This window comes from Heteronotia binoei, chromosome 4 (assembly GCF_032191835.1).
Source record: "Heteronotia binoei isolate CCM8104 ecotype False Entrance Well chromosome 4, APGP_CSIRO_Hbin_v1, whole genome shotgun sequence".
NCBI lineage: Eukaryota > Metazoa > Chordata > Lepidosauria > Squamata > Gekkonidae > Heteronotia > Heteronotia binoei.
The window spans coordinates 82,099,550-82,119,210 of NC_083226.1; positions in this window are offsets into that span (position 1 = coordinate 82,099,550).

A 19,661-nucleotide genomic window follows, 5' to 3' on the forward strand; every position below is an offset into this window, starting at 1 on the left:
CTCAGCCTCCAAAGACTGCAGAAATATCCAGGAAGCTGCCACCACCATAATGTGACTGGATGTCAAGGCCTGGCCCTGCTGGGATCATTTCTTCAGAGGCATGGCTGCTGCCTCTTTCCTGTCATTCCCTCTGTCCCTCCTCCCCTCAGCCTTGCCCCTAAGGCAGAGGCTGTTGCTAGGCAACCAAGGATATGCCTCAGGTGAAAAGAATGGGATACAGTCCACCCTCCAAAGCAATTCTTTTCTCCAGGCTGGGGAGAGAGATCTGTTGTCTGGAGTTCAGTTGTGATCCCAGGAGATTTTCAGGCTCCACCTGGAGGTTTGCTACCCTAGGCCTGGCAGCACCCTCTAGGTGACTTGATGCCACCTGACTAGCATGACTTAACTAGGCTTGGCTGCTCGCTCCTGTTTAGTAGCAACCCCCTATGACAGTCATTGTGACTTAGCAGTTGCCAACTCCAGGTTGGAAAATCCCTGGAGATTTGAGGGGGTGGAGGCTGGAAATGTTTGAGGAGGGGTGGGACCTCAGACAGGTACAATGCCATAGACTCCACCCTCTAAACCAGCCAGTTCCTCCAGGGGAACCATTGTTGCCATTCTTCAGGTGAGTTATACACAACAGGAAACCAGTTGTTTCCTGTTGAAAAGCGGACTGCTGCCTTAAAGAAACATTACACGTCTTCAAGGTACCGCCTGCGTCTGAAAGTTGAAGATACAGCAGGAGATGGTACCCTTCTTCAAGCATCCAGGATTGGATTTCCATTTTACTTGATTTATGAATTTGGACTATGAGTTGGACTGAAAAGTTATATAAATTATGAAAGTTATATAAATTATGAATAAGTTATATAAATTATGAATTACATTAGTTACTCATTAATTACTCATTATGTAATTACATAATTACATCATTTACTCATTACATAATTAATGAGTAAATGATGTATTGAGTGATTATAATATAATTATTGGAAGTATAGTATACACAGCATTTTTTGGGGGGGATGTTTCTAATCTCCAGGTGAGGGCTGGTGATCACTCAGAATTACATCTGCTCTCCAGATGGCAGAAATCTGCTCCCCTGGAGGTGATGGGGGGTGAATGCCTTCACTTGGGTGTTTGGGAAGACAGCAAGAGTGGGGGGCACTCTCTCAGAGCCTCTTTCTAGTGCCCATTTTACTTGATTTATGAATTTGGACTATGAGTTGGACTGAAAAGTTATATAAATTATGAAATTTATAAATTATGAAATTATATAAATTATGAAAAGTTATATAAATTATGACAATGCAAAATAAATGCAAAAACAAACTTTGGTCATTATTGGTTAATGCTTCTTGCACACAGTAATGACAACACAATTTGACTTCAGTTTGGCATACTTTGATGAACCATCATAAATTTATGTCAAGAATTGTTAAAATATAGGCTACCAAGTGCTTCCATTTGACCTCAGCCGGCAAGGAGAACTATTCTTCTTCCATGGGTTTGTGAGCAACATTTTTTCTTTTGAAATTTATTTTTTTTAATGAAAGAAAGAACATAACAGACAAGCCTAGTTTACTTAGTAAAAACAAATAGCTTCATGTGGTGAAGGAACAGCAGCTAAGGTTGCCAACTCCTAGCTGGGAAATGCCTGGCGATCTGTAGTGGAGCTTAAGGAGGGTGGGGTTTGAGGACAGGGCCATAGAATCCACCTTCCAAAGCAGCCATTTCTCTGTAGTCTGGAGATCAGTGGTAATTCCAGGAGATCTCCCTGGCCTTTGACAAATACGGCAAACTTCTCTTTACCAAATGTGCATGCAAGTACAACCATTGTCTCTTAGGAAGAAATGTTGTTGTTTTTCTTTTAAAACACTACCATCTGTCACAATATACCAGATTAGAGTTATAGTTATTGGTGGATTGACATGCAGATCATGGCCTGTGTATGTGATATTCTAGCCCATAGCCTTCCACAAACATCTGTTATACTGAAGCTTATTATTCAGAACTTGAAATGTGACAAGTAAATACTTCTAGCCAGAGCTTCATGTATATAGTTTTAAATCTTCAATTATCATTGCTGAAGTAAATATGTCTGTCCAATTAAAATTGTCATGTGGTGAGGCTAAAGCAAATAGTTAATGTTTATTATAACTGACTCTATTTTTCTAAGAAATGTGATCAACATACTGTCACAAATTACTTCACCTAATACCCAAATGGCTCATAAAATGGAATGCTGTTCTGTGCTTGGCAGGTAAAATTCTAGGTTTTCTGTGTAAATATTTTAGGCTACCTTATCTTTAAATATAAATCTTTAAATATAAATATAAACTACTGATTTATCCATGGGGAGATAATTGATTCAGTGTTGTACCAGCTAAAGAGTTTTTTTTAATATTTAACTTAACTTGTTAGGAAGCGTTTTACAGAAAACTTCTTTTAAATTATGTGAACTTGGTTTTATAAGATGGTTTTCCTTTTAATTATGGTTAATTAAAATTGTTATGTTCCACACTATGATGAAATTGTGGCACCTGCAAGGGATCTAATATTGGTCAGTATGCTGAAACTAGATAAGGAAATCTAGTGACAGAAAATGTTTAGAATAAAAACAATAATCAGTGTTATATCAGGAGAAAATTCAAAATAACTTTTTAAAACCACCTACCTTTAGGGTCCCTATATATAGAAAAACTGCAACAATGACTGGCACTAGCCAAGCAGTAAAAGTAAATTATACTATTGGGACGTTAGATCTGGATGTCTAGCCAGGCACAGGCTTCCTTCACCTTATTGAGTCTTCTCTGGTAGCTGCTACCATAGGCCATAAGCTAACTCAGCAGAAGCAAGATGAAGTTATCTTTACTGCCACAATTTCAGAAAAGGCAGTACTAATAACCCATTCCCCCACCTTGCCAAATTTTCCCTTACCTGGTTTATCCTATGTGAGTCTATAGTAAAAAACAATTTTAATCCCATAGCATCCCTTTGTAGCATTTTTCTTTCTGTATCTGTTAAAGGTCACGAAACACAATAGACATTTCACATGAATGTTACATTGCATGCAAATAGGGTTGCCAAGTCGAACCCCAGAAATATCTGGGGACTTTGGGGGTGGAGCCAGGAGACTTCGGGGGTGGAGCCAGGAGACACTGGGGTGGAGCTAGGGAGAGGGGGGGAAACAGCGCCGGGGAGCATGGTGAGCCTGAGCCCATCTCGGAGGAGCAACCATGGCGAGCACAGAAGAGGCGGCAGTGGCGTGGCGGCCTCGCCCGCTTCGCCTCTGGGGTGGAAGCGGGGGGGGGTGGAGGCAGGCTGGGGGCGTTGTGAGCCGCAAGTCTGGGTCCTAGAAGGGCCCGGATTCGCGGCTCGCCATGCTCCTGGCCTGCCTCGCCCTCCCCTGCGCTGCTGCCATCTCTTGGCTGCTCCTCCGAGATGGGATCAGCCTGGGCCCATCTCAGAGAAGCAACTGCGGTGGGCAGGGAGGGGGGCGGCAGCGGTGCGGCGCGGCGGCCTCTGGGCAACTCGCCATGCTCCCCGGCGCCGTTTCCCCCCTCTCCTCCTGCTTCCATTTTTTTGGGGAGCAGGGGAAGAGGGTGGAAATCCTGGGGTCCCCCGCCAAGGCGGTAGGGTTGGGAAGCCTACATGCAAATCTCCTGGGAAAGTTTTGGAGCTTCCTGACTCAAATATATTGTTTCATTCACACCATCACAGCATTGTTCTAGAAACAATCACATCATAGCTCAAAGGGTATAGCCATACACACTCTGGTTCTCAGAGGAATTGTCTGTGTGACTGTGTGTGCATCTGTCTGTCTATGGGATTGTGGGGGTTTTTTGTGCGTCTGTGTGTATTATTTGAACATCCACTAAATTATACTCCCAACACTACATTGGGTACAACTTCTTCTTTGAGTGGAATGCTGGTTTGTTCTGCTCACTTTCAGACCCATAGTTAGAAAATTCTAGTTGGGGGAGCCCAGGGGATAATATTTTAGGGGTGTGTGGAACCCAAAATGATGTGGGGGCACAAATGATGTCACAAAAAGTTTTGCAAGATAAATAAAAACCTTGAGAAGCAGCTGGCTGCAAGAGTCCCCTCCCCAGTGAAGACTGACCAGCCCCTACTGTTTTCCCCATCTCTCCAACTGCTCCATGCAGCTTTGGGAGAGAGAGAGGAGAGAGCAGCAAGTGAGCTTGGGCATCGGAGAGTGCTTCCTCATCCCAGACAGGGGAGGAGCAAACAGAAAAGGGGGCGGGACTGCAAACAAGAGCCAGCAGACCAAGACCTTTGGCTGAAAGTTTGCTTTCTTTCACATGCTTGCCAACCAGCCAGTGCTGTCACTCAGAATGGTGTGTTTCTTGGGCAGCCAGGAGACTTCAGAGGTGAGCTGAGGGGCACCAAGTCAAGTGTGAAAGAAGGAAGTGCCAGGACAGAGTGCCTGCCCCTCACTGCTTTTGCTACCCACTGTGTTTACAAGTTTGGGGGAGTGAGAGTGAGAAAAGAGAAGCTTCTGCTGCTGTTCCTCCTTGGCCCACGAGCACGAGGGTGGAGGCAGTAGAAGAAGGCAGTAGGCCCTTTGTAGGTGACACGGGAGCTGATTAGAGGGGCCTGGAATACATAAATCCCCATAAAAATAGCTAATTCCCATAAAAATAAAAATTAAAAAATCCCCATAAAAATAGCTGATTCCCCCAAGAAACTCAGGAGACCCTCACAATCGCTTAGGGTAACAGATTAATAAAGGAGCCATGTGGGCAATTCATCCTGCATGTCTAAATAACATGAATGCACACACATGTTCAGAGTGTAGGTGTAGGGAAATGTCCCACAGAGAACTCTCACAGGAGTGTACTTGAGTTATTGGTTTTGTGTGATTGCTTCTATCAGGGATGGGCTTTTCCCTTTTAATTTCTTGGTTCGTGTCATCTAGCTGCACCTATCAGGCCATGCAATTCTGATACTGGCCATGATCTTTGGCAGAATACAAGTGGTTGACATGGGCTGTCCTGTCCCATTATTATTCACTTGTGAACCTCCTGATGGCACTTGGGTTGGTTTTTTTGTTTTTGGCCACTGTGTGACACAGAGTGTTGGACTGGATGGGCCATTGGCCTGATCAGCATGACTTCTCTTAGAGCCAGTTTGGTGTAGTGGTTAAGTGTGCGGACTCTTATCTGGGAAAACCGGGTTTGATTCCCCACTCCTCCACTTGAACCTGCTGGAATGGCCTTGGGTCAGCCATAGCTCTGGCAGAGGTTGTCCTTGAAAGGGCAGCTGCTGTGAGAGCCCTCTCCAGCCCCACCCACCTCACAGGGTGTCTGTTGTGGGGGAGGAAGGTAAAGGAGATTGTGAGCCGCTCTGAGACTCTTTGGAGTGGAGGGCGGGATATAAATCCAATATCATCTTCTTTTTCTTTTTTTTTCTTTTTTTAAATTTTAAATTTTTATTAAGAAGAAATAATACAAATAAAAGAAAAGACAAAGAAATAAAATAAAAATAGACAGAGAATACATAAACAATCATCTCTCACAAACCACAAACAAGATAGATACAAACAATCAACTGCAAACTAACATCTAACATCTAACAACTGACATCTACCCAACCATACACACTGGGAGATGGAGAGAGTTAAGCATCAAAAAAGGCAAAGGGGGAAAAACCCCATGGTTACTCCGATCCGACACCTTTGCTTTTAACCCATTTATAAATAGGGTCCCATTCCTCTTGACATTTTTGCACATTGCCATTTCTTAATCTTGTGGACATTAGGTCAGATTCTGCGGCTGCCAACAATTTGTTGATAAATTCCTCTCTATTGGGAGTTTTCCCATTTTTCCAATATTTAGCATACAAAATTCTAGCTGTGGTAACTATATACAATAACAGTTTCAATTTAGAAAGAGGTAAGCTTTGTCTACAGATATTTAACAAATACAATTCTGGCACATGGTTAATTTGCATTTTTAAAATTTTTTGGATCCAAATATTAACCTGTGACCAATATTTTTTAGCATGTTTACATTTCCGCCATATATGAAACAGGGAGCCTTTGACTTCTAGACATTTCCAACATTTGTTAGAGTATGTAGGATAGATTCTTGCCAACCTATCAGGCGTAAGGTACCATCTATAGACCATTTTATATAAATTCTCTTTCAGTTCTGCTGGTTTCATCAGTTTTATGTTACGCTTCCATAATTGTTCCCATTCCTCCAAATCTATATTGTAACCAAAGTCCTTCAACCAACGTATCCATGCTTCTTTCACAACCTCGTCCTGCATCTTAATTTGAAGTAGCCAGTCATATACTTTAGAAATTATCTTCTGTTTAGATTCTAGTATGAGATCTAGATCAAGTGGAGTGTTCGTAAAGCCCTTTTCTTTATCTTTGCGAAATCTTGACTTAAGTTGGCACTGGAGCCACCAACTTAACTTAGAAAGTTCCTCCTCAATCAGCTCATTCTGGCTGTTTAACAAGAAGGCATAGTCTTGTAAGATGTCCCAGTTGTACAAGTTTGGATGGGTCAGAGCTTCTACCGGAGATAGCCATCTTGGAGTATAAGTATAATGTACTTTAATTTCTTCCCAGGTCTTGTACAGAGATCTTCTTATTTCATGTCTAAGAAATCGGCCAGTTTTGCTAGGAGCATGATACCAGATATAACTGTGCCAGCCTTCCCCCAGGCCAGCACCCTCAATAGTCAATAATTTTTTATTGTCTAACTTACACCAGGCTCTCAGCCAAGCAATGCAACAAGCTTTATAATACAAGTTCCAGTCAGGTAAGGCTAGACCACCTCTTAGTTTACTATCTTGTAAAACTTTCAATTTGATTCTAGCTTTCTTGCCTTGCCAAATGAAGGTCTTGGTCATAGAGTTGAGTTGCTGGAAGAATGATTTAGGTAAGATAATTGGGATTGTTTGAAACAAAAACAAAATTCTTGGGAGGATGTTCATTTTTATTGTGGCAATCCTGCCTAGTAGTGAAATTTGTAAGTCTTTCCAGTTGGTTAAGTCATTGCGGATTTCTTTCAATATTTTTTCATAATTGTCTCTATATAAAGACTTTAAGTCGCTTGTAAGCTGAATCCCCAAATATTTTATCTTTTTTTCATGCTTAAAGCCTGAAAGCTGCTCTAATATTTCGATTTGGTCTTTTCCCATATTTTTCGTTAGAATTTTGGTCTTAGCGACATTCAATTTGAATCCGGATACTTCTCCAAACTCTCTTAATCTTTGCTTTAAAGGAACTATCGAGGAAGAGGGTTGTTCCAAGGTAAACACAAGATCATCCGCAAACGCCATAGTCTTAAACTCTATGTTATTTATTCTAGTTCCTCGTATTTGAGAGTCTTCCCTGATCTTCTTAATCAACGGTTCTAGAGTCAGAATGAAGAGCAAAGGGGATAACGGACATCCCTGTCTGGTACCTTGTTCTATCTCAATTGAATCAGTCATTACTCCATTAAAGCTCACTTTTGCAGCCTGCTTTGAGTAAACCGCTTCAACCATTCTGGAATATCTCTCACCACAGCCGACTGCAGACAATGTCGCTTTAATAAAGTTCCAGTTAACATTATCAAAGGCCTTCTCTGCGTCCACAAATATGGCAGCAAGTTCTTTGTCAGGATGTTCTCTATAATATTCAAACGCGTTCAACAATAGCCTCACGTTCTGGTTCATTAATCGACCTGGAACAAAACCAGTCTGATCTTCATGAATTAAGCCAGCAATTACTTTCTTCAACCTATTTGCCAATATGGCTGCGTATACCTTGTAATCACTGTTCAAAAGCGAAATTGGTCTATAATTTTTGATTTCTGAAGGATCTGTACCTTCCTTATGAATAAGCGTAATTAAAGCTTCTTTCCAAGAGTCTGGAATCTCAGCTGTGTTATACGCATTCTCAACTACTTTTTTGAAGGGTAGCAATAATAAATCTTCAAAGGCTCTAAAAAACTCAATCGGAAGTCCATCCGGACCTGGAGTCTTGTTACTTTTTTGAATTCTGATTACGTCCACAATCTCCTGTATTGAGATGGGATTCTCCAAACTTGCTTGCTGTTCCCTTGTTAATTGCTTCATTTCTACCCCCTTTATGTAATCTTCTTGTTTTGGCAAATCAATCCTCTGCTTTTTATAAAGATTCCGGTAGAAATCTTGAATAATTTCTTTCATCTGGGAGTTTTGAAACACTTCTTCCTTGGCTTGATTTTTCAACATTTTTATAATCTTTTTCTCCTTCTCCTTTCGCAGCCTATAAGCCAGCCATCTACTCACTTTGTTAGCATTTTCAAAATAGTTTTGTCTTGCCCACTTCAGTTTTTTCTCAATTTCTTCCGCCAAGAGAGCATTTATTTGATGTTGAAAAAACATGATTCTGGTCTTCCTTTGGCTGGAGTTTCCGGTTTTCTGTTGTCTCTCGCAATGCTTCAGTTTTGTTATAAGTTCATTGTAGGCTTTCCTTTGTTCTCTCTTTCTCTCTGATGAATATCTAATCGCAACTCCTCTGAAAAAGGCCTTAAATGCGTCCCAGATAATTGGGATTTTCGTATCTTTTTCAACATTGAGTTTAAAAAATTCCTGAATCTCTTTTTTAGCCACCTCCAAGAATTTAGTCTCTTTTAAAATTTGTAAATTTAAGGACCACCGAGGACTTCTTTGCTGTTCCTGTAATGTCAAGACAATTGGGTTATGATCTGCATAAGACTGAGGAAGAATGGAGTGGAGGGTGGGATATAAATCCAATATCATCTTCTTTTTCTTATGGGTCTACTGGAGTTGGGATTTTGGAATATTAGAGCAGAAAGTTTTGTTAAGGTGTATATAACTTTAGGACCTCTACAACACCAGAGATTTTATAGACTCCTTCATTTCTTGGAGACATGGGTACACACACTTGACATAGAATGCAAAAGTAAGAAAACTTCCCCAGAGCAACTCTCATTAGAATATGGGTGAGTGTATGAGTGCAGATTTGTGTGCATGGCACTGTAAGAGCAATCTTCAGGGTGGGATTTTTTTTTTGTCTTAAAGGTGCCACTAAAATATATTCTACTGCTTCAGACCAACATGGCTGCCTACCTGGATCTATAATTTGTCTAGGTTTTCTGTCCTCTGATTATTGCATTTTTAAAAATAAAAGTGATGTGTTATTCTGTTCTAAACTGCTGTATAATGATTTTGTACCAAAATGTGAGACAAAAAGATTTTAATAAATAACTCTGAAATATGTCGCATGACTAAAGGGGCTTAACTATAGCTGGACAATTAAGGACATTCTGGCTTAGTCGAATATTTTTGTATTACAAAGTGGAATCCTCAAAAGTAGCTTTTAGTGGTTCAGACTGCTTTTGTCCAGCTTTGGCTTGTGAGTTAGCAGTGTCCATTCCTGATTCAGTCAGATGTAGCCACAGTGATCCTTGCCTTAGTTACATCTAGACTGGTCTATCATCAGGGTTTTTTAAAAGCAGGAACAAACAGGAATGCAGTTCCGGCTGGCTTGGAGTCGGGGTGTGTGGCCTAATATGCAAATGAGTTCCTGCTGGACTTTTTCTACAAAAAAAATCCCGGTCTATCACAATGCACACTTCCTATTTGAGGCTTACTTTGAATAGTGTTTGGAGACTGCACCTTGTCAGCATGCTGTACCTAGACTGCTTCTCAGGACTAGTTATCAGGAGCATCTGATATCACATCATTTAAACTGGCCAGCAATCCACTTCTGAGCCCAATTCAATGCGTTGGTTTTGTCCTTTGAAGTCCTACATGGACAAGACCAGAGCACCTTAAGGACTGCCTTCTTCCAGCTGAGAAGTATCTTTATCTATATTTTTATGGCATAGTTTTCTGATTTAGAAGATTATAAAATAGTTCCAAATAGTCATTAATGTTACACATTTTCAATAGAAGACCTGGATCTTGATGAAATAATTTGAGAAGTAAAAAGTATTCCAGCAAAAGGAAGGAGATAAACCACATAGCTTAAGGAGATAAGGCACATAGGAAAAGATGAAGACAGTGATAACAGATGACCTCTGCAGTGTTATTGTCAATGGCTCTTTTGGAGCAGGGTACAAAAAACCCCCAAGTATCACTATTCATTTATAAGGGTACACCAATTTCTGCCAGTTCTGTTCTTCCACTAGGCTGTTCCTAAGGGTCCACTCTCTTTTTCTCTGGCTAACTGGGGTGGGCTGCTGCACAAGGATCAAGTCTTCGAGAAGTTCTAAAAAAGATGTCAGTATTTGGTGCCAGTAAGTACCAACCAACCAAACAAAAAAAGCTCTGACTACAGCGTGCTAAAGCAAGAAAGGCAACATTTTATGCCCTTCCATGAGTGCAAGGGAGTACAAGGGAGAATGAAACTGGGAAAGTAGATAGATAGATAGATAGATAGATAGATAGATAGATAGATAGATAGATAGATAGATAGATAGATAGATAGATAGATAGATAGATAGATTGATTTATTGTCATTGTTCTCAAAAAAGAAAATGAGAGCAACGAAATGAGGTGCTCTTCCACAAACATACCAACACATCAACACCCCCCCCCAAAAAAAGGACATATACATAGACCATTTAAACATCTGAAAACAAATAACCATTCATAACCCTGCATTTAGCCTAACCACGGCACTTGGGTAGAAGCTGCCCTTGAATCTATTTGTCTTAGCCTTCAACACTCTATATCGCCTACCTGATGGTAAGATCTCAAATAGCAAGTGGCCCGGATGTGAAGGGTCCCTTAAGATCATTTGTATCTTCCTTTTACATCCCATATTATACAGATCCACCAATGAGGGGAGAGAACATCCACAAATCTTCTGTGCTCTTACCATCACTCTTTGGAGCACCCTTCTCTCTGCTTCCGTGCAGCTCCCAAGTAATTAATGACCCAGGGAGGCCAAGGAAGTAGAGTGATCACTGTGTCTCTTGAGTCACTACAATTGTAGCAAAGATAGAAAATATTTAATTCAACAGTCCCCTTCCACAGATCATGAAAATCTTCTCTTTCTTCAAAACAAATACTTCTCAGTGACTGATGTTGGGAAGTTTCACCACTACTGGGCGTGAGAGGACTGAAAATGAGACGCTGGTTCAAAAATATATCAAAGTCGAGTTATCTTGTCCTGTTATAAATGTGTTTAGGATGAGATTTCATTACATGTTCACATGAGCATGGGCAAGGCAACATACTGATGTGGTTTCCAATTTCATAATCCTAGGCAGCTTGGTAGAATAGGTGCTGTTCTCCTTGATATTTTGATGCATATGCTTCTTTTCTTTTTTTCTTTTAGAGGAAAGATAAAGAAGTGATCTTATACAAGTGGTTCAAGAGTTAGCCTGTTATGGGTTTGTACTTTAAAAAAAAAACTGTATTAATTTCATTTTGGGATTTTGGGGAGGGGAAGGTTTTTGCTACCCAGAATTTTTGGGAATGCTATTTCTGGTCTGGGATTCTGTTTTGGATACATATTTTTATAGTCTACAATCATAGGACCATTGATTTTACTTTCACCCATTTCTTGCCCAGACAAAGAGGAAGTGTACCCTGACAAATACAGCCATTTCTTTCTATGAGAATATCTGCCCCCACCCCCCAGGTCTGAACCAGATCTACCTCATATAAAAATAATCTGGTCCTGACAAATTTAAAGGGCACACAGGCCATCAAACAGCTGCATTTCACTTAAAATAACAAATGGTAGGCTGTGTCTAAGGAGTATGGGGGCCATATCTTCCTCCTATTGAAAAGAATGGCCCTTTAAATTAGTGGTATGCATTCAGATACCCCCAAGCCAACTGGAAGCAACTATTTTCAGATTTAATTTTGGTTTAGGGATTTTCAAATGCACACCCCTAGTTCAGATCCAGAAATTAGCCCTCACTGAAAAATGCCAGACATATATCAGAAGCATAAGGAGGAGCTCAGTCAGTGAGTAGGATGTGAAACTGTGCTTATGAAACTTAAGATAAGCAAGGATCTGGGAGAATGTGATCAGTAAGGAGTGTCTTAGAATTTCTAAGGCCAAGAGAAAAAAATATTTAAATTAAAAATCGATCACTGTTGTTGAGCCCATTCATCCTATCCCCAAGCTCAGGTCTCTGCTGTCATCAAGACTTCACCAGTTTGGCACTTCTCTTTTTTCCCTCATTTGTTGATGAATCCGAGAGAGTCTTGGGCAAATCCAACTGCAGCTTCTAATCCCCTCCGCCCCAAAGGAATGTCCAGCCACAGAACTGTATGTCTACTATCCCGAACCTCCAGTCCTTCAACCTCTCTTCTGATGCAACTAAGACTTACTCTCAACCAGTGCTTTTTTTTGTAGAAAAAGCCCATCAGGATCTTATTTGCATATTACACCACAGTGTCACACTGCCTGGTCTGGAAACACATGGCTGCTACATGGCGGGTCGGGCCAGCCGGAGTCCTGGCCAGAAAAAAAAGTCCTGCTCCTGACAGGAACTGAAGCCTATAGCCATATAAGGATCCAACAACAAAATGGGAGAAAACACTTACTACTGTTCAAGGAATTGCAGATGACTATGACAAAAAGAAACGTTTTACTTAAATTAAAGCATATATCAAGTGAGCAATATAAATTAATTCATGGTTGTCATTAATTAGTGACTTGGTTTTAGAAGGTTACACATGGGGGACCTGTGAGGCAATGAGAAATTCCATCATTTCCCCTCGTTTCTTCTGACCTCCAAGCAGTCCTCTCCCATCCACTGTCTTCCCTCATCAAGATTCCAAACAGCTGCAAATCAACAGCCAAAGCATTCCTTGACAATCAAAGCTAATAGGAAGTGGCATACTAGCAGGAATGAAGCATAAATCCTTTTAGGGCTAAGGGACCTCAAAAGGTCCTCTGGTCAATCTACACACTTTATTATTTCCAATCTAGCTTTGAGCAGGAGTTTGCCTTTCCTAGGAGCCTGGTACAGTGATACAGAAGCAGCCAGTCATCCCAGAGGGCAAGCCAACTTCCCTTAGCTGTTCTGTAGCGGGATGGTTCCAAAACTGGACCTTGACCAAAGGTCTAACAGGCAGGTCTAAAGTGAATGCAGTGAACTGATACTTTAGTCACCCTCCCTTGCTTCATATATGCCCTCATTTGGGGCCACCACCTCCAGGGCCACCTTCTGCCCTTCACTGCTGTAGGAGAAGGGAGAGTGATGTTGGCAGTGGTACCCAAGCTGAACCATGATAAGTCAGTGCCCCAACTGCATCTGGACATACTGTTGGGTTCTCCAGAGACTTGTCTCTACTCAATTTAGTTGGCTAACATCTTCCTCCCTTTCCCCCATTACCTCCACTAGTAGCATCTTCAAAATGGTAGCTGAGATTTTGCAATGTAGTGTTATAAGATCTCCCCTCCCTCCAACACACACACTGTAAAATTTTAAGCTGATTTATTTATTTATTTTTGTATTCTTCTGCAAACCTGGGAGCTGACCCAGGTTTGTTCAAATGTTCTCTACGTGTCCTTCAAGTTATCCACACATCAAGACCCTAGTACAGAATAAAGTATCTGATGTGGACTGGTAGAGGAAGAGAATAAATGTCTAGTTATAGTGGAATTTAGCACTGATTTAAGCTATAGGCCAGATGCCTGGGTTCATTGAGATCCACTTGTGCAAATGTCTCTCACATAAAGTCAGGATATGCACGACAAGGTTCATTGCCTTTATTCGTTTAGTTAACCTTTGCTAGGACAGGTAAGGGAATCCATTCCAAAGAACCCCCAAATAAGGCCTTTGAGATTTTCTTCCATTCTTTTCTACAACTGCAAAAACAACTATAGTTTTTGTTTTTGTTTTCTGCATGTGTTTTCTGTCCTTTGGTGGTCACTGGTTACTCTTGCTGTTTTCCTGGCTTTGGGAGGAGAGTGGTTAAGTTTATGGGGAAAGAATGTTGGGTGATCTTGAGTGATGCTTGCCTTGCATTGAATTACAGTGATTCTTTATGAATATTTTCTCAGTTTGTTTTGTTTACGTAAGTATTTTGGACTGCATGGCAATACTGTGACAATGTATCATTTTTGACAGTGTATCTGAGGCATAGTATATCTGAAAGGAGAAGGGGAGAACTCTGAAAGCAATAAATGTTTAAGGTTTCCACGGAGCAAAGGCATTACATGCAGGGCTTTTTTTTTTTGTAGCAGGAACTTCTTTGCATATTAGGCCACATGCCTCTGATGTAGCCAATCCTCCAAGAGCTTACAGTAGGTCCTGTAATAAGAACATAAGAGAAGCCATGTTGGATCAGGCCAATAGCCCATCCAGTCCAACACTCTGTGTCACACAGTGGCCCATATATGTGTGTGTGCATATATATACATATATATACACACACATATACATACATACACACACACACACACATATATACCGTGGCTAATAGCCATTGATGAACCTCTGCTCCATATTTTTATCCAATCCCCTCTTAAAGCTGGCTATGCTTGTAGCCGCCACCACCTCCTGTGGCAGTGAATTCCACATGGTAATCACCCTTTGGGTGAAGAAGTACTTCCTTTTATCCATTTTAACCTGACTGCTCAGAAATTCCATTGAATGCCCATGAGTTCTTGTATTGTGAGAAAGGGAGAAAAGGACTTCTTTCTCTACTTTCTCCATCCCATGCATAATCTTGTAAACCTCTATCATGTCACCCCGCAGTCGACATTTCTCCCTGTAAGCTCTTGGAGGATTGGCTACATCAGGGGACTGTGGCCTAATATGCAAAGGAGTTCCTGTTACAAAAGAAAAAGGGAAAAAAGCCCTGGCTACATGATCTAAAATGGGGGCATATGGCAAGCCAGCATGGTGTAGTGGTTAGAATTTCAGACTAGAATCTGAATCCCCACTCTGATATAGAAGCTTACTGAGTGATCTAGTCACACACTCTCAGACTAACATACCTCATAGGGTTGTTATAAGAATAGAGTGGAGAAGGATAGAAAAGAGGGGTATAAATGGAGTAAATAAATAAATATGTGATAAGAAGACAAGGTTTCACCTAGACTGTTAATCTAAATTAGTGGGGCTCTTGCACTAATATCTTAAACTGCACTTAAAATTTTACGGGTCACTCAAGGCAAAGTTTTGAGAAGCAAAAGAATAACCAAGTTGAATTTCACACTTTATTTTTCTTTTGGTGAAGCTTAATTCAAAACCTGGATTGGGCTGCCTACCACCCAGTTAAAAGATCTCCTATGGCAAGAATGAATGGGAAGCAATACTCCTCTATTATTGGCATGAAAAGCCTACTGGTTTCAGATGCTTTCTGACTATTCTCTTTTGTCCTAATTAGTGGACTGCAGTGATGGAGTTTCAGTGAATTTCACCTTTATTTGACTTTTTAAAAAAAGTTTCAGCAGTAACTCAAATCTGACATGAAAGACAAATCAGACCCTAAAAAGACTATTCCTGTTTTAATATCACTGTGAATGACATGAAGCTGCACCTTGAATGGAGTGAATGATGTACAAAGCCAGATGGAGAGGGCCACATTTCTTTAATATAATATTGCTTATTGTTTTGCATTCTGAAAATATTAAGAAGAAACAAAAAAAAAAATCCAGAAATGGGCACAGTGAAGAAATACTTCCCTCTTTACCTGATAGCTTAGAAACAAGCACCTTGTTTGATTTGTGGATCAGAAGTGAAGACAGCTGTGACAAATTCCAGTGACAGATTATAATTAAACTCTGCAGAAAAGGGGCTCGGTAGCAAAAAGAAAAAGAATTCCAGAAGCTGACTGTCAACATATATTTTGCTTTGTACTGATATTAAAATAACAAAATGCACTGAGAAAAGTAGCTGTTGTTACATAACGTGGGTGGAATGTTACATCCAATATGTAAAGAGAAGATTTTTAAAAGTTTGCTCACTGCATAGTTTCAGTAACTACTCAAGCCTCCTTTGCTCTTCACATCAATGAAGGAAGTTAATAATTAACCTTATGTTCCCATTATCCCCGAGAGCATAAGAGCCTGTTGAAATGCAGCTTCATATTTTACATGCCAAACACAGCTGTTGTGTCTATACCAGTGTTATTAGCAGGAAAGTGATTATGCAATACAAGCACCTTTAGACACTCTGATGAGCCTATCATTTCCCAACACATCTTCATTAATGTGTGACCTATCTAAGCCATTCATGTTTACTGCTGGAAACATATAGTAATCAGGTTTCTGTGTACAGAGTAGTCTTAAGTTTCTACCTTGTTTTGGCTGTTTAGAAGCAAAGGAGGAAGGGTGTTCTGTGCCTTTATCTATTATGTAGCTGAGATCATTTTAGCAGATGTCATTATACTGTGAGATAAGGAAAGCTGCATCTGTTCAAAATCCCTCTTCTTCAAAGCTATTTAGATTAAAAAAAAAAAAATCTGTTTTCCTTTGCATCTGGTCATCCCAAACTCTCCTTTGCAACTCCCTGCTACTTCTAAGGCTGTGAACAGCCTTCATGTTTCTAGTATTTATACTGCGTGTCTCTTAATAAATTAAGGAAGATATAAGAATACACTGTGGCTCTGCCGGTTTCAGAGACTGAAAGGAGCATCTGATTTATCCCATGTAATGATTTACTTGTCAGCACCTCTGGGAGGATATTAAACTTCTTCAGGAACATTACCTAAAACACTGTATGAGCAATTACAATGCACAGATATTTGTTTTCATACCAACAAAAGAGAAGAGGGGGGGATTGCCACACAACTGAAATATTGCTTTGCTCTCTGCTTGATTATTTTCAAATGTTGTATCCAAAGTTATAGACATGGGTGCCCCTTTTGCTTAGGTTATAGATAACTAACGTGCAGACACTGGACCAGATCTCAATCCTAGCAAGGTAACACTAGCCTTTGATTACAAGATGACAGCGTTGGGCACTTTAAGGGGCCAAAATGCTGAGTCAAAGTTATGTAACTCCAGCTGTACAGGATAATGAATAACATGTGAGTAGCATGTGCAGCTAGTTAACTAATCAAGGCATATGATTGGCTAGCTGCACTATAACAACAGAGGCCAAACTCTCAGTCTCCGGTGGGTCGATAGGAGAGGAGGACGGTGTGTAGGAGAGGAGAGATATTTGGATCAAGACTGTTACTCTGTTGGACTGGATAACGATATTGATGTATGGACTGGTATGTGTTGACTACTCTACTGGATTCTGATTCTGTACTGTTGACTTGGCTGGACTGATTATCTGTATACTGACCATTGGACTGACTATAACTACCTCTATTGCCTTAATCCCAACTATATCTGTTGAAACGGCTTTGTTTGGAGTTTGTCTTCATAGAACAGCAGCTGGGGCTACACTTATCAGAGTACTCAAACCGAAGAACTTCCCACGCACACTGTCACAAACCCTGGTGCAAAATGAGCACTTGCTACATCAGAATATGGGGCAGTTAAGTCCAGCATCAGCTGGGTAGCTTTCCCAAGACCTTTAAAAGGCATATTATGTCGTTCTAGCTGCTGGTACCAAAGGCATACTGCTTTTACTCATGTAGGTTCCATTTCGCTATCATAGCTAACTCCTTCTTAAAAATTCTGAAACAAGGGGATACCCACAGAGGTGGTTTGTAATTTCCTGCCTATGCATAACAATCCTAGACTTCCTTGGTGGTGGTCTCCATCCAATGGCTGACCCTGCTTAGCTTCCAAGATCTGATGAGACTGGGCCAGTCTGGCTATCCAGGTCAGGACATTCTTATGTTAGGCACCATTTATGTACCATTTGAAAGCACATTTCATTAATATAGTAAGAGTGGTCAGGAGAACTGCAGATTTATGCCATGTGAAGCAAAGCATGGTTTATTAATCAAATTAAAGTATTCCTTGACCCATTTCAGTCCGGCTTTCGCCCGGATCACGGGACAGAGACGGTGTTGGTTGCCCTGGTAGATGACCTTCAATGGCATCTGGATCGGGGTGGCTTGGCGGTGCTGATGCTGTTGGACCTATCGGCTGCGTTCGATACGGTCGACCATCGGCTACTGACGTGTCGCCTTGCTGACGCGGGGATTCAGGGGTTGGCTTTACAGTGGCTTTCCTCTTTCCTTGATGGTCACGGACAAAGGGTCGCGATTGGGGGGGAGCTATCCCGGAGGTGCGCACTCGATTGTGGTGTGCCCCAAGGGGCGGTTCTCTCCCCAATGTTATTTAACATCTATATGCGACTCCTTGCCGAGATTGCCCGAAGGTATGGGCTGGGGTGTCACCAGTATGCTGATGACACCCAGCTCTATCTGCTGATGGACGGCCAACCGGTCTGCACCCCGGAAAATCTGGATCGGGCACTACAGGCCGTGGCTGAGTGGCTCAGACTGAGCGGACTGAGACTAAATCCTGCAAAGACAGAGGTCCTTTGCTTGGGTCGTTGGGGACCGGGGGGGGGGGGGGAAATCCCCCTACCAGTTTTTGACGGTGCGCCACTGACGGCGGCGGACAGGGTCAAGAGCCTGGGGGTACTATTGGAGCCTTCTCTAAAGATGGAGGCTCAGATAGCAGCCACTGCCAAGTCCGCGTTTTTTCATCTTAGGCGGGCAAGGCAGTTGGTTCCCTTCTTGGAGCGCGACGACCTGGCAACAATGATCCATGCTACAGTCACCTCGAGGTTGGACTACTGCAATGCCCTCTACATGGGGCTGCCCCTGTCCCGAACTCGGAAACTGCAGCTGGTGCAGAATGCTGTGGCCCGGCTGTTATTGGGTCTCCCAAAGTGGGGACACATTCGGCGGGGTCTTCGGACCCTGCACTGGCTTCCAGTGATGTACCGAGTTTGGTACAAGGTGCTGGTCATTACCTTTAAAGCCCTATATGGCCTGGGACCTGCCTACCTGAAGGACCGTCTCTCCCCACATGTTCCCCAGAGAGTGCTGAGATCGGGAACCCAAAATCTTCTCGCTATCCCTGGGCCAAAAGAAGCCTGCTTAAAAACCACTAGAGACAGGGCCTTCTCTGTTATGGCCCCTACATGGTGGAATCAGCTGCCGGAGGAGGTGAGGGCCCTGCGGGACCTTGTTCAGTTCCGCAGGGCCTGTAAGATAACCCTCTTCCGGCTAGCTTACACCTAGCTGAGACGAGAAACTCAATGTAGCTTTGCCAAACTCCTGTTCACATAGTTTTGGAATGTTTAATGGTTTTAAGGTTTTAACTGTTCTAAATGTTTTAATTGTTTATATATTCAAATATTTGTTTAATTTTATGTCTGATTAATTGTTGGGAGCCACCCTGAGCCACTTGTGGGAAGGGTGGGATACAAATAATAAATAAATAAATAAATAAAATAAAAGTTTGGTAGCATCTCTAGGTGAAACTAGCTTGCATACCTCATAGCATGCTGGCAAAAATTAAGCTTTGCTGGAAGGGGCCATTAAACTGTAAGATGCATTTCAACAAATGATACCTTTGCAACCTGGCTTGCAAAGCAATGGGATGGCAATGAGCAAGATAGGTCATGAATCCATTCACTTTCACAGTTGACAAGTTTTCCTATTCCAAATACCAATTACCCTAACTTTCAGTTTCTTGCCCTTGTATCAGCAGAATCAATGCCACAAAATCAATTAAAGGATATTTCCACAGTGAAAGCAAGGATCCCAGTTTTGTCATGCAATGATCACATTCCTTGCCAGCTACATTGGAAATA